This window comes from Vulpes lagopus, chromosome 7 (assembly GCF_018345385.1).
Source record: "Vulpes lagopus strain Blue_001 chromosome 7, ASM1834538v1, whole genome shotgun sequence".
NCBI lineage: Eukaryota > Metazoa > Chordata > Mammalia > Carnivora > Canidae > Vulpes > Vulpes lagopus.
Window position 1 is genome coordinate 73985791 of NC_054830.1, and position 6000 is coordinate 73991790.

General features: G+C 34.8%; 1 non-coding gene across 1 annotated transcript; it reads left to right on the top strand.

Moving 5' to 3' along the window:
• Window positions 1-4321: 4321 nt before the first annotated feature.
• Window positions 4322-4462, top strand: LOC121496369. Its single transcript, XR_005989191.1, has one exon. It is a non-coding gene; the product is annotated as a small nucleolar RNA SNORA57 (small nucleolar RNA).
• The last annotated feature ends 1538 nt before the right edge of the window (window positions 4463-6000 follow it).

A 6000-nucleotide genomic window follows, 5' to 3' on the forward strand; every position in this document is an offset into this window, starting at 1 on the left:
AATAAGAGGAAGACTAAGAAAAATTTAAAAACCCAAGAGATTAATTATGATTAGATTATGTCTTTGTGTCCTTCTTTAAGAGACTGTACATAATCAAGTAATATTGCAACCATCTTCAAAACACTCTATTAGCACGATTTAGCTACTACCTCTCAGAATATTATCAATTCAAGATATTACAGCTTTTAATTTTTTATTTTAAAAAATTTAAGGATATTACAGATTTCTAAAACTAGAATCTTTCCTGCTTTCTGGTTGTTTCCTCTTCCTCCAGAGGATCCTTCCCAAACTCCCCTTCTGCTCATCACACCGAGGATTCATGTGCTAATCTTCTTGTCTTGTCATTTTACAGGCTCCCCACATTAGTATGTCCAAATTCATGATTGGATATTGTCGGAGATAAATACAGCTGGACCTTAGTTAAAACAGTTAAAATGGCTTTTATTCAGTAGCTAGTGACAGTAGGGGGAAAAACTGAGCTCCATTCTTATTTGTGGACAGACAGTTATTTTAAGGAAGAATGAGGGAGTACTTGGGCATAATGAGGGGAATGAAAGACCAGAGTCCGAAGGAATTGTTTGTGAAATCCGTGTGGGCTTGCTAACTGACAGTCATCAAAGTGAGGTTCCTATGCTCCCCAGGCACTGGAGACAGGGTCTCTACCTGCGCGCGTGGAACAAACAGCAAATTCTTTTGGCAGCCTTGATTTTTTCCAGCCAAGTACTTTAAGGGAATCTAGGGATGCACCCCAAGGATGCTACTAGGAACTGTCAGTATTTATTCAAGCCAAAGTTGAGTCAAGAAGAAGAGGGCTTAGATGAGCCTGGCTAGAGTTGGGTCAAGAGAATCTTTTTCCACATATAAAGATTATTGTCTCTTCTACATATATAGCAATTCCTATCCTGAAGTGTACACCTACCACTTGGTTTGTCTGATCAAACATTCAATAGACAATTGGAACATAGCGGGTCAAAAATTAAACTATTTCCTCAGTAGAATTAGCTTATCTCCTTATCTCCTCTCTTGTTAGAGTGATTGAGACTACACAATTCTGGAATTCTGGAATTAGACTAAAAGGGATCCCCCTTCTCGTAATACACATCTACCTTGACCTAAAATCACTTCATTATTACTCAGACGTCTCTATTGTATTTTCTTAATACTTTAAGCATAAATGTTATCCTTTTGGTCCTGGATTCCAGCAGAATCTTTTTTTTTTTTTTCCTTTCCTTAACCATGACCTTTTCTTCCAGTCTCTTTCTCTCTTCTGACCAGCCCACAAGCCAATTTTTACATAGCCTATAGCAAAATCTTGGCTTAAATGCACCATTTGATTTTTTCCACCTCTGATAAAATAAAATAAATCCTTATTTATAAGACCATGACTTCATGAACTTGGTCCATATTTCTGTCATTATTTACTAATCACTCTGCAGTCCACCTCAGGAAGCCTGTGTGTGTGTATATGTGTGTGTGTGTGTGTGTGTGTGTGTGTGTTTCTGACTTTGTATTTGCACTTACTATTTTTACTCTCTGGAAATGCTAATCTGAGTTTTTCACCAAATCAATTTCTACACTTATTCAAGAATGAGGATTTTAAAGGATTTTAGAGAGTAAAAAGCTGTTTGATACTATTTATTGAAAAGTCTAATGATTTGATATTTATCTAAATGGAATTTGAGGGATCCCTTGGTGGCTCCGTGCTTTAGCACCTGCCTTCAGCCCAGGGCATGATCCTGGAGTTCCTGGATCGAGTCCCACATCGGGCTCCTGCATGGAGCTTACTTCTCCCTCTGCCTGTGTCTCACCTCTCTCTCTGTGTGTGTCTCTCATAAATAAATTTTTAAAATCTTAAAAAAAAAAAAAGAACAGACATGTTTCCTTTTAAAAAAAATGGAATTTGAGGGAAGGTCCTAGAAGGAAAAATGAAATTCCTTACACCTTTTATCATCCTGGGGAATATTCCCTGGTATACTGGAGCTCTATCTACTATAGAGAGTAAGCTATGTGGTTGTAAGTGGCTTCCAGTCTCAATATAAATGTATACATGAGTCTGGGTGTTTATTGTTACTGTGATTATTATTGTTAAAATAATCCTATTTTTACCTCCAGACCAATGTGACCTGAGGAATGAAGGGTCATACCAGCGTCATGAGACTTGATAAAACAAATTCATGTACATCCAACTGGTCCTTTTACTGCCTGTTTTCTTTATAAATGTAGAACAAGTTAATGTAAATCGGTAAATTAAGTTGATATACATATGAAAGCATGTGTAATTTCAGAAAACGATAAAGATATTTTGTAAGGATGCTTTCCACAAAACGTCCAATTAAGGAGGTAATCTGAAAAAAATATTGAATTTATAAAGCAAAGTTAGCAGATCTTCATTTGTTAGATTTCAGTACACAGAAACTGAATTAGAAAACAGAAAATTGGCCAGCCCCGGTGGCGCAGCAGTTTAGCACCACCTTCAGCCGAGGGCCTGATCCTGGAGACCTGGGATCGAGTCCCGCGTCGGGCTCCCTGCATGGAGCCTGCTTCTCCCTCTGCCTGTGTCTCTGCCTCTCCCTGTCTCTCCTCTCTGTGTGTCTCTATGAATAAATAAGTAAAACCTTAAAAACATTATTAAAAAAAGAAAACAAAATTTATCTCTTTGTGACAATTTCTTTCCATCACATCAACTTGCTATTCTTTATGTATTATCCCGATTTATTTTTCTTTGTAGGATTCATTACCATCTTATACAGCTCCTTCTCAATCTATTTTATCTACTTTCCTACTCACCTCCTTTACTTTGTAAGCTCCATAAAATCAGTAACTTTGTCATCCCAGATTTTGAGATAGCACCTTGGACAAAGCAGATGCTCAATAAATATTCGTTGGATAAATTAATGAAATAATGACATTGTGAATTACTTGACAACAAGAGAAATATTTTAGTTATGTATTGTACTCCTTATAGTCATAGTTCTTGACATGATTTAGGGACTCAAATAATAATGTAGCATCCAACAGAGTGGATAGAGTTTACTAAGATAGAAAACTTTAAAATATCAAGGAGGCAATTGGAGAACTGAGTGTGAGACTCAGAGAAACCGTTGGATGAAGTAAGGTGGGAATAACTAGAAGATTAATGTCAGGGGCGAAACAGATATGCATAAACACAAATATAAGAACAAATATGGTGAGTTCCAGGATGTAAGCATGTAGAGGATTACATTACATCAGCGATTTCCTCCTTCATGAACAGAATTGGTTCCCATCAAAAAATTTCATGGTTTCTCTCTTCCTCTGCATAACCATTTTTAATTACAAAAAAATCTTTGTATCCCCTACACTCATTTATCCCACCCCCTGCCACCTGCCTCTGGCAACCAGCAATCTATCTTCTGCAGCTGTGAGCTTAGTGGTGTTTCGTGTTGTTTTGATTTGTTTTTTTGTTTGTTTTAGACTGAACATATAAGATAGATCATAAGGTATTTGTCTAGCATAATGTCCTTGAGGTCCATCTGTGTTGTCACAAATGGCAATATTTCTTTCTTTTTTTATTGATGAGTAATATCCCACTGTACACGTACCATAATTTTTTAAATTTATTTGTCCATCTATGGACACTTAGGTTGTTTCTGTATCCTATTAAAAATAGTGCTGCCATGAATATGGGGATGCATATATCTTTCATAGTTAATATTTTTGTTTTCTTCAAATAAATACCCAGGAGTGGAATTGCTGGGTCATATGATATTTCTAAATTTAATTTTTTTTAGAAACCTCCATACTATTTTCCCTAGCAGTTGTACCAAATTACATTTCTACCAACAGTTCACAGTAGTTCCTTTCTCTTTACATCCTTGCCAACACTTGTTATTTCTTATCTTTTTGATAATATTCTAACAGGTGTGAAGTGATATGTTATTGTGGTTTTGATTTGCATTTCCCTAATAGCTAATTACATTGAACATCATTTCATGTACCTATTGGCTATGTGTGTGTCTTCTTTGAAAAAATGTCTACTTGTATCTTCTGACATTTCTTGATTGTTTTTTGTTTGTTTGTTTGCTTGTTTGTTTTTTGCTGTTGAGTTGTATGAGTTCTTTGTATATTTTGGAATTTAAACCCTTATCATATATATGATTTGAAATATTTTCTTCGATGTAATAAGTGGTTTTTAAATTTTGTTGATAGTTTCTTTGATGTGCAAAAGCTCTTTAGTGTGCTGTAGTCCCACTTGTTGATTTGTGCTTTTGTTGCTTTTAATTTTAATGTCAGATTCAAAAAAATCATCACCAAGACTCGTATCAAGTTGCTTACAACTAACCCTCCTTTTCTTGGCGGGGGTTGGGTGTGCAATTCCTGTAATGTATGGGGAGGCAGAAAGGGCTCTGGTCCCCTCGGCGTCATGTCTTTAGAGCCCACGGCTTCCAGTCCGCTGGTTCTATCCTCAAGCGCTGGGACACGAAAAAAAAAAGTTGTTTATAACTATGTTTTCTTATAAAGATTTTATGGTTTTAGGTCCTACGTTCAACTCTATAATCCATTTTGAGTTAATTTTTGTGTACGATCCAGCAGGTGGTCCAGTTTTATTCTTTTGCAAGTAGTTGTCCAGTTTTTCCAACACCATTTATTGAAGAGGCTGTCCTTTCCCCAACATATATTCTTGACTTCTTTGTCATAAATTTGACCATATATGCCACGGTTTTATTTCTGGGCTCTATGTTCTGCTCCATTGACCTATATAACTGCTTTTATACCAATACCATACTGTTTTAATTACTATAGCTTGTAGTTTAATTTGAAACTAAAACAAACCTCCAGCTTTGTTCTTTTTGTCAAGATTGCTTTGGCTATTCAGAGTCTTTGTGGTTCTATACAAATTTTAGGATTGCTAATACTATTTCTGTGAAAAGTGCTTTTGGAATTTTGATAGGGGTTGCAGTCAATCTGTAAATTGCTTTTGATAGTAAGGATGTTTTAACAATATTAATTCTTCTAATCAATGAGCACAGGATATCTTTTATTTATATCTTAAAGCTCTTTACTAAATATCTTGTAGTTCTCTGCATATAGGTCTTTTTTCTCCTTATTAAATTTATTCCTAGATATTACATTATTTTCACGCAATTTTAAAGAGGATTGTTTTCTTTATTTCTCTCTCTGGTAGTTCATTAACAGATTTTGTGTATTGATTTTGTAATCTGCAACTTTACCTAATTTTTCTGTTCTACCAGTTTTCTGATGAACTCTTAGGATTGTCTATGTATAATATCATCACATCTACATATAATTACAGTTTTTACTTCTTTCTTTCCCATCTGAATGCCTTTATTTCCTTTTCTTGCCTAATTACTCTGGCTAGGACTTGAGAATAATGTGTAGTTCTGTTTACTTTTGGGTGGAATGTTATATAGATATAGAAATAGGTATAGATTTACACTATTTTTATATCTATCTATCTATCATCTATCTATCTGTTAAGTCCATCTGGTCTACCATGTAATTTAAGATTGATGTTTCCTTATTAATCATCTGTCTGGATGATCTATCCATTTATGCAAGTAGCATATTAAAGTCTCCACTATTTTATTGGTGGCCTTTCCCTTTATGTCTATTAATATTTACTTTACATATTTAGGTATTCCTATGTTGAATGCATAACTATTTACAAATTTTATATCCTCTTATTGGATTGACCCCTTTATAATCATGTAATTCCCTTTTTTTGTCTCTTATTACAAATTTTGTTTTAAAATCATTTTTTTCTGATATAAGTATAGTTACTCCAGCTTTCTTTTATTTCACATTTGTGTGAAAGATCTTTTAAAATCTCTTCACTTTCAATCTGTGTATGTTCTTATATCTGAAGTGATTATCTTCCAGGCAGCATATAGATAGATCTTGGTTTTTTAAATCCATTCAACTGCTCTTTGTCGTTTGATTAGAGAATTTTATGGCTGTTTTTGTAGTTCCTCTCTCTTCCACTCTGTTCTACTCATCTCT